Raw genomic sequence first — 10270 nt, forward strand, 5'->3', positions numbered from 1 at the left:
AAAAAAAAAAAAAAAAAAAAAAAAAGAGAGAGAGAGACTATCAATTAAACCAAAAGTCAGTTCTTTGAAAATACGAACAAAAATGGCCAATCTTTAGCTAGATCAACCAAGGGGGAAAAAAAAAGAGAAGACTCAAATTACTATAATCAGGAATCAAAGAACAGACTACTACTAACTTGACACATAGAAAAGATTATAAGAGAATAGTATGAACAATTACATGGTAATAAATTAGATAACCTTGATTAAATAAACAAATTCCTGGAAGGACACAAACTACCAAAAAGGGATTCAAGAAACAAAATCTGGACAGGGCTATAATAAGAAATTGAATCAGTAATCAAAAATGCCTCACAGGGAAAGGCCCAGTACCACATGGCTTCAAGGTGAAGTCTACCAATCCAATGTTGAAAGAATCCTCATTCCTTTCCACCGAAAAAAAGAAGGAAAACTTACTCATTTGGAAGGCAGGCCATTATTACTCATATCAAAACCAACGGATACATACAAGAAAAAACAAATGACAAGCCAGGTGTGATGGCTCACACCCATAATCCCAAGTAATCTCAACGCTTTAGGAGGCCAAAGTGGGGGGACTGCTTGAGCCCAAGAGTTCAAGACCAGCCTGAGCAGGATGGTAAGACCCCCAACTCTACAAAAAATAAGAAAATTAGCCAGGCATGGTGGTGTGCACCTGTGGTCCCAAATACTTGGAGGATTGTTTGAGCCTGGGAGGTTGAGGATGCAGTGAGCTGTGTTCACTCCACTGCATTCTAGCCTAGGTGACAGAGTGAGACCTTGTCTCAAAATGAAAATGACACTCTATCTCATAAGAATATAAATACAAAGCCCTAAAAACTACCAAACCAAATCTATCGACATATAATTAGGATTATACACCATGACTAAGAGGGATTTTCCCTAGAATGCAAGAGTGGTTCAACATAAAAACGTTAATAAATACCATACTCTATTTTACTGAAGATTGTAGCCAGGGAAACTGGCAAGATATACGGCATCTGGATTGGAAAGGAAGCAGTAAAATTCTCTCTCATGATCTTGTGAGCTCAGTATCTTATGATCTTATATACAGAAAAATCCTATGACATCTACAAAAACATCCTAAGAGCTAATGAGGTCAGCAAGATCCCAGGTTACAAAAAATTTACCCAGGCTGGGTGCAGTGTGGTGGTTCATGCCTGTAATCATAGCACTTTTGGGAGGCCAAGGAGGGAAGATGACCTGAGGTCAGGAGTTTGAGACCAGCCAGGCCAACATGGTGAAACCCCAACACTACTAAAACTACAGAAATTAGCCAGGCATAGTGGCACATGCCTGTAATCCCAGCTACTTGGGAGGCTAAGGCAAGAGAATCACTTGAACCCAGAGGGCAGAGGTTGCAGTGAGCCAAGATCATGCCACTGCATTCCAGCCTGGGCAACACAGTGAGACTCTGTCTCAAAAAATAAAAATAAAAATCGCCGGGTGCGGTGGCTCACACCTGTAATCCCAGCACTTTGGGAGGCCAAGGCAGGCGGATCACCTGAGGTCAGGAGTTCAAGACCAGCCTGACCAATTTGGAGAACCCCATCTCTCCTAAAAATACAAAATTAGCCAGGTGTGGTGGCGAGTGCCTGTAATCCCAGCTACTCGGGAAGCTGAGGCAGGAGAATCACTTGAACCTGGGAGGCGGAGGTTGCAGTGGGCGGAGATAGTGCCATTGTACTCCGGCCTGGGCAACAAGAACAGAACTCTGTCTCAAAATAAATAAATAAATAAATAAAAATAAAAAAATTTAAAATGTACACTTCTATACACTAGCAATGAACAATACAAAAATGTAATAAAGAAAACAATTCCATTTATAATAGTATCCAAAAGAATAAAATACTTAGAGGAATAATTTAACAAAATAAGTGAAAGACTTGTAAATTGGGCAGGCATAGTAGTGTGTGCCTGTAATCCCAGCTACCCGGTAGACCGAGGCAGAAGAATCGCTGGAACCCATATGGCAGAGACTACAGTGAGCTGAGACTGCACCACTACATTACCGCCTGGGCTACAGAGCAAATCTCCATCTCAAAGAAAACAAAATCATCAGGATGAAACTGTTGTGCTGCAAAACATACTACCAAGAGGGTGCAAAGCCACCCCACCGAATGGGAGACAATACTTACAAATAATATATCTGACAGGAGTCCAGCGTCCAGGCTATATACACAATTCTTAGAAATCAACAACAAAAACGCAACCCAATTCTTAAAAGGAAAAAGTATCTGAACAGGTATTTCTCCAAAGAAAATATGCAAATGACCAACAAGGACATGAGAAGATGCTCAACATTAGCCACTGGGAAATGCAAATCAAAACCACAAAGAGGCACCACTTCACATACCCATGGATGGCTATAATCAAAAAGACAATAACAAGTGTTAATAAGGATAAGGAGAAATTAGAGCACCCACACACTGCTGGCAGAAGTGTAAAAACATACAGCTGCCATGAAAACTGTCTTGGAGCTCTTCATAGAGCTACCATTGACTCAGCAATTCGACTCCCGGGTATATACCCCAGAGAACTAAAAACATATGTCCACACAAAGTCTTGTACGTGAGTGTGCAGTATTATTCATTATAGTCAATTCATTATAGTCAAAAAGTAGAAACAATCCAAATGTTCATTAATTGATGAATGAATTGTTTTTATGTGAATTTTCTTTTTAAGAGACAGAGTCTCATTATATTGCCCAGGCTAGACTCGAACTCCTGGCCTGAAAGTACCTCTCCTGACTCGACCTCCCAAGTAGCTGAGACTACAGGTGCACAACACCAAGCTCAGGTAATTATTTACTTGGCAATGAAAGGAAGCAGTATTGGTACATGTTACAACATAGATGAGCCTGAAAAATATTATGCTATAAAGTGAAAGAAGCCAAATGCAAACGACCAAATATTATCTGATTCCATTTATACACAGTATCTAGAATAAGCAAATCCACAGAGGCAAAAGGAGACAGTGGTTGCCAAGGAGGGAAATAAGTAGTCTGCAGACCTGTAGCATCAGCATCCAATGAGAACTTGTTAGAAATGCAAATTCTGGCCAAGCACAGTGGTTCATTCCTGTAATCGCAGCATTTTGGGAGGCCCAGGTGGCGGATGGCTTGAAACCAGGAATTAGACTAACCTGGGCAACATAGTGAGCCCCCATCTTTACAAAAACTAAGAAACAGCCAGACACAGTGGTGCACAGCTGTACTTGCGGCCACCTGGGAGGCTGAGGTGGGAAGATCACTTGAGCCCAGGAGGTCAAGGCTGCAGTGAGCTGTGTTCACGCCACTGCACTCCAGCCTGGGCAACAGAGTGAGAGACCCTATCTCAAAAGAAAAAAAGAAAGAAATGTAAATTCCTGGGCCTTATTCCAGACCCACTCAATCAGAAACTGGCAGTGGTACCCAAGAATCAAGCCTTTCAGGTGATTTTGAGGCATGCTATAGTATGAAAATCAATGCCTTTCTAGTTCTCAGTTTTCCCATCCATAACCTATAGCTGGCTATACCGGATAATTCAAAGGTCTATACAGGTTATAAAAATCTGACTCCAGGCCAGGCATGGTGATTAATGTCTGTAATCCCAGCACTTTGAGAGGTTGAGGTGAGTGGATCACAAGGTCAGGAGTTCAAGACCAGCCTCATCAAGATGGTGAAACTCCATCTCTACTAAAAATACAAAAAATTAACCAGGCGTGGTGGCAGGCGCCTGAAATCCCAGCTACTTGGGAGGCTGAGGCAGAGAACTGCTTGAACCCGGGAGGCAGAGGTTGCAGTGAGCTGAGACCATGCCACTGCACTCCAGCCTGGATGACAGAGTGAGACTCTGTCTCAAAACAAACAAACAAACAAACAAAAAAAACCCTGCAGAGTAACTAAAGCATTATTTCCATTTATTCATTATCCTGTAGTAATATGGGTGTAGAACTAAAAACTCAAAGAGATTCTGTCCAGGTCTGTACAAGAAACGCCACTCATCCTTATCCCCATTCATGCATTATTCTTAAGGACTCTCCTATCAGTCCCAGTCATTCTTACCAACTAACTAGGCAAGAAGAAAAACGACCTAAGACAGATCAGTTTCTTGACTGAACACCAGAACTAGGGTTGACAGAAGTAAGAGCTAGGATCATTCACTTTTGGATGACAAGAGTGTATCGACACTGAGAATTATGTAAAGCTACAGAAAGAAGCAAGTGAGAGACCACAAGGCCAGAAAAAGGTAGTGAGAATAATGGTGTAGTTGAACAGTGTTCCCCTTAAGTTCACATCTGCCTGAAACCTCAGAATGTGAGTTTATTTAGAAATAGGCTCTTGGCAGATTTCCTTAGTTAACGGTTGAGTTGAGATCACACTGGATTAGGGTGAGCCCTAAATCCAATAACTAGTGTCCTCCTAAGAGGAGGAGAGGACAGATACACAGCAAAGAAGGTCACATGAAGACAGAGGTAGAAGTTGGGAGTATGCTGCCTCAGGCCAAGGAAAGCCGGGAGCTATAAGAAACTGGAACAGGCAAGGCTGGATCTCCCATTAGAGGGAATGTAGGTGGCCCTGCTGACAGCTTCGTTTTGGACTTTCGGCCTATTTAACTGTGAGAATGAATTTCTGTTGTTTAAGTCATCTAGTTTGTGGTTATTTGTAATGGCAGCCTCAGGAAACTAATACATGTGGTGACTGATGCTTCTCATATGTCTCGCCCTTTAATTCCTTATTTATTCATTTATTTGTCCAAATACTTAGTGTTATTACATGTCCTATACTATTCTAGCACTGGGAATACAGTATTAATAAAAAACAAAAAAATCCCTGTGCTCAGGTAAATTTTATGGTATGTGAATTTTATCTTAATGAAAGTTTCTTAAAGAAGCCTTTACCTTCATGGACTTTATATGCTAGTGGGCTGTCCTTCTATCCTTCCACAAATTCTAATTTTTGTTTAAGCTAGCTGACGAGTTTTCCATTCCCTGTAATTAAATGATCTCCAGATCACATTCTAAAATTCTATTATGAATACCTGTTGATTAGAAGAAGACTTGCAAACTTATTATGGTCACAAAACATATCCATGTTGCCAATTCATCTTCAATCCTCACCTTGTTTGACCTCTCAGTAAAATCTGATACAGTCAACCACTTCTTTAACTTTCAAACATTCTTCTCTACACTTTCATCATCTCCTTGGCCTAGGAAATCTCACAGGGACTGGTAACACAGACAAGTAACTCCTGGAATACATCGGGGCTGAGGGGTAGCAGGGAGGGGAGCACATGAAGAGAACCAAGCTTTCCACCTGGCCTTTCCTCCTCCCAGTTTCCCCTTAATTGGAACTGAACTTTCAGGTGTCACGTTCAGCAGATGGGGAGAGGTCCCCACAAATGAAGCACAGCTGTGAACTGGGGCAACTGGAAGGGGGCGCTCCAGAGCTGCACTGTTGGCCAGAACCCCCACAACAGAAGTCAGGTTCCTCACGGAATTACCAATATGGAAAGGGAGAAGGCTATAATAAACCCTGTGGTGCTGGGCTGCAATTGCAAGAATCACTATAAACAAGGTTTTGAATACTTATAAATACTAAAACTGGTTATGTGTGTACATATGTACGTAGGGGCACATATTCCTAGCTCTATCTACCGCCAATAGTCTAGATCTGGGAGCACACATAGCTCTCACTGTCTGCTAAAAGGAACCAGTGTTCTTAGAAAAATGGCTGAGTCCACTCCAGACTAGAGCAAGAAAAATATAGATGATCCCAGAAAAAATCTTGTACCGTAAAGTGAGGAAGTGATTAAATAAGGATGGGGATATGTCCAAAAGACATTGAGTAGCAGCTTGACATGGTTACTGTGGCCAACTAAAGGACAATTTGAGTATCAAAATAAATAACTGACTTAACAATTAACTGTTATCCTCTGAAAACAACAGGAATCCAAGAGTCTGTACTGATGTAAAATTTTAAAACAAATGAGTATGTACATATGTAATAGACAAGGGAGAAAGGAAAGGCTCTACTCCACAGTAGCCTGCTAAAGAATAAATCCAGAATAGAGGAAAAAAAATTTTTTTTTTGAGACTGAATCTCACTGTCATCCAGATTGGAGTGCAGTGGTGCCATCTCAGCTCACTGCAACCTCCACCTCCCTAGTAGATGGGGCAACAGGCGTGCGCCATTCTGCCCAGCTGATTTTCGCATTCTTAGTAGAGTCGAGGTTTCCTCATGTTGGCCAGGCTGGTCTTAAACTACTGACCTCAGATGATCCACTTGCCTTGGCCTCCCAAAGTGCTGGGATTACAGGCATGAGCCACTGCACCCGGCCAGAATAAAGGAAATTTTTAAAAGATATTTTAACTTTAAATATTTAAATATCATAAGATATCTGGCAACTACCACAATAATGGATTCTGGCAATAATCATTAATGGGTGCTAACTCCATGGGTGAACAAATGGTGGGGATCAGGAATATTATAATACCAAGGTATCTCCCCACAAAATATTTTTAAATAATTATATATTCAATATTTTAAATATTTCCTGTGCTATACTTTAATGGAGAAACCTGGCAGACACCATCTTAACCAGGTGATAAAACACAACAACAGTAACAACAAAATCATCATGTCTACTTAATATGATGCGCTGTGACGGACATAGCAACACCCCTGTCGTGTTCCTGTCAAAAAGGCATAACTCACAAGACATCAGAAAAACCCAAATCACCCCAAACTTAGGGACATTCTACAAAGTAACTGGCTTACACTTTTTTTTTTTTTTTTTTTTTTTTTTTTGTAGAGACAGGGTCTGGCTGTTGCTCAGGCTCAAACGATTCTCGTGCTCAGCTTCCCAAAGCACTGGTATTACCACACCCAGCCTGTCTTCTTGAAAAGTGTCAAGGTCATGAAAGACAAGGGCTGTTTCAGAATAAAGACAACTAAGGAGAAATGATAACTAAAGGCACTACATAATCCTGGACTGATAAAGAACAGTATTGGCTCAAATCAATGAAATGTGAATGGAGTTGGTGGGTTAGATCGTAGTATCTGATCAATGTTAACTTCTTAATGATGGTTATATGGGAGTGTCCTCATACTTAAAAATGTACACCAAAGAAGTAAGATGTAATGAGGCAACACATCTGCAACTTATTCTTTAATAGCTCAGAAACATTAACAATTGGGTAATCTGGGTGAAAGGAGTTATACATGCTATTTCTGTTAACTTTTATGTAAATATCAAGTTATTTTAAAATGAAAAATTAAAAAGTTAACGACATAACATAATAGAACATAACCCATTAAATAAATCTGAGTCCAGGCTGGGCACGGTGGTTCATATCCGTAATCACAGCACTTTTGGAGGCCAAGGTGGACAAATCACTTTGAGGTCAGGTGTTTGAGACCAGCCTGGCCAACATGGCAAAACCCCATCTCTACCAAAAATACAAAAAATTAGCTGGGCATGGTCGCATGCACCTGTAGTCCCAGCTACTTGGGAGGCTGAGGCAGGAGAATTGTTTCAACCAAGGAGGCGGAGGTTGCAGTGAGCCGAGATTGTGCCACTGCACTCCAGCCTGCCTGGGCTACAGACTCCGTCTCGAAAAATAAGCAAATAAATAAATAAATAGAAAAGAAATCTGAGTCCATACTAACTAAATGAAGAGTAGCAGATTAATAAACAAAATGACAAAAAAAAAAGATTTTTTAATGACAGAATTAAAAAATCATATTGTAGAAATGATTGACGCAAGCAAGGATTATCAATGGATGGTAAAAACATTGGGTGGAAGCTTGATGAACAATTTGCATAGTCACAAAGTATCTCCCCATAACTTGCTTTTTAATTACAAAAGGAAAGTAACTGCAGTAGAGACCTGGAAGATACCACCTTAATCAAGTGATCCAAGTTACACCAATAAAGGGACCCAGCATCATTAGTCTACTGATGTGTGCAATGAATAGGACATATTGTTTACATAGTATTTATATCAGAATTGCATGAACTGAATCTAGTCATGAGGAAATATCAAACAAAACTAAATTAAAGGACTCACCTGTTCTCTGCAGATGTGTCAGTGTCATGAAAGACAAAGAAAATCTAGGGAACTGTTCCAGATTAAAAGAGACAAGAGAGACTAAAGAGATGTGATAACTAATGCAATGCGTAACTAGGGTGGAGATAGCTATAAAGGATATTAATGGAACAATCTGGCAAAGATTGAATACGAGTATATTAGATAATACTAAATGTTAAATGTAATGGGATAATGTTCTATGACTGTATAATGTTTAAAATACTCTAGTCCTTCTAAGTTTTGTTTTCCATGGTTTCAGCTGCCCACAGTCAACTGTGGTTCGAAAATATTAAATGGAAAATTCCAGAAATAAACAGTGGGGGATGCTCTAAAACCCTTAGTGGATGCCTGAATCCATGGATACCACCAAACCCTATATATACTATGTTTTTTTCTATATATAATATCTGTGATAAAGTTTAACATATAAATTAGGCATAGGAAGAGATAATAATAAAACAACTACAACAATATGCTGACATCACTTTTCTTGCCCTTTGGGGCCATCATTAAGCAATGTCAGGATTATTTGGATAAAAGCACTACAGGCTGGGTGAAGTGGCTCATGCCTGTAATCCCAGCACTTTGGGAGGCCTAGGCAGGCAGGTCACTTGAGGTCAGGAGTTCCAGACTGGCCTGGCCAACATGGTGAAACCCCCGTGTCTATTAAAAATACAAAAATTAGCCGGGTGTGGTAGTCTCAGCTACTTGGGAGGCTGAGGCCGGAGAGTTACTTGAACCCAGAGGGCAGGGGTTGCAGTGAGCCATGACCATGGTACTGCATTCCAGCCTGGGTGACAGGGCGAGACTCTGTCTCAAAAAAAAAAAAGCAAAACAATACTGCAACAGTTGATCTGATTACCCAGATGGCTACCCACTGACTAACGAATGGTGAATGCATACAGTATGGATACACTGGGTAAAGGAATGATTCCTGTCCTGGGTGGAATGGAATGAGATTTCATCACAACATTCAGAAGAAGTTGTAGAAATAGAGGAAAACTGAAGATAAAGGCATTTTGATAAAATAGCCCCAAAACGACTAAATCTTCTCTTAATGAGTCATTGAGGCCAGGTGTGGTGGCTCACTCCCGTAATCCCGGCACTTTGAAAGGCCAAGATACGTGGTTCACTTGAGGTCAGGAATTGGACACCAGCCTGGCCAACATGGTGAAACCCTGTCTTTACTAAAAGTACAAAAAAATTGCACCTGTAATCCCAGCTATTCAGGAAGCTGAGGCATAAGAATTGCTTGAACCCGGGTGGTGGAGGTTGAAGTAAGCCGAGATCACAACACTACACTCCAGCGTGGGTGACAGAGCAAGACTTCGTCTCAATAAAAAAATAAAATGAATACTGGCCAGGCTTGGTGGCTCACGCTTGTAATCCCAGCACTTTGGGAGGTTGAGGTAGGTGGATCATGAGGGCAGGAGTTCAAGACCAGCCTGGCCAAGATAGTGAAACTCCATCTCTACTAAAAATACAAAAAATTAGCTGGGCGTGGTGGTGGGCGCCTGTAAACCCAGCTACTCCAGAGGCTGAGACAGAGAATTGTGTGAACCTGGGAGGTGGAGGTTATAGTGAGCCAACATAGCGCCACTGCACTCCAGCCTGGGTGACAAGGTGAGACTCTATCTCAAAATAAATAAATAAATAAAAATAAATAAAATTAAAAGGTAATTAATAAAATAAAAGAATGGTATACAATTTTCAACTTACAAATGATTTCTGGAATGTTTTATTTCGAACCACACTTGACCATGGGTAACAACACTTTTGCTTAAGTTTCACAGATTATCACGAATTTAAATTAAATATAAAAACAAAAACGCCTCAATATAGAAAAAGTTTGAGTGAAAGATAAATCATGTATTTAAAGTTAGCATAACAAACAGGCCAGGCTCAGGTGGCTCCTGCCTCTAATCTCTGGGCTTTGGGAGGCTGAGGCTGGAGGATCACTTGAGCCCAGGAGTTCAAAGCTGTAGTGAGTTATGATCCCACAACTGCAATCCAGCCTAGGTGACAGAGCGAACCCATCTCTAAAAATAACAAAAGACATAAATAAAAAAAATACAAACTAAAATAATAAAAATAAGCACGGTTAGTACAACAAAATGTGTTTGATAAGCTTCAAATAAATCTTTGAATTGCTTCCCCT

At 40.6% G+C, this 10270-nt stretch overlaps 1 protein-coding gene across 2 annotated transcripts in view; it reads right to left on the bottom strand.

Annotated features, from left to right (window-relative positions):
- Positions 1–10270, bottom strand: part of LYPLA1 (lysophospholipase 1) — a 28435-nt gene that overhangs the window by 16356 nt on the left and 1809 nt on the right. The gene's annotated exons all lie outside the window — the stretch shown is intronic.

Source organism: Cebus imitator, unplaced genomic scaffold (assembly GCF_001604975.1).
Source record: "Cebus imitator isolate Cc_AM_T3 unplaced genomic scaffold, Cebus_imitator-1.0 Scaffold73, whole genome shotgun sequence".
In the NCBI taxonomy this organism is placed as follows: domain Eukaryota; kingdom Metazoa; phylum Chordata; class Mammalia; order Primates; family Cebidae; genus Cebus; species Cebus imitator.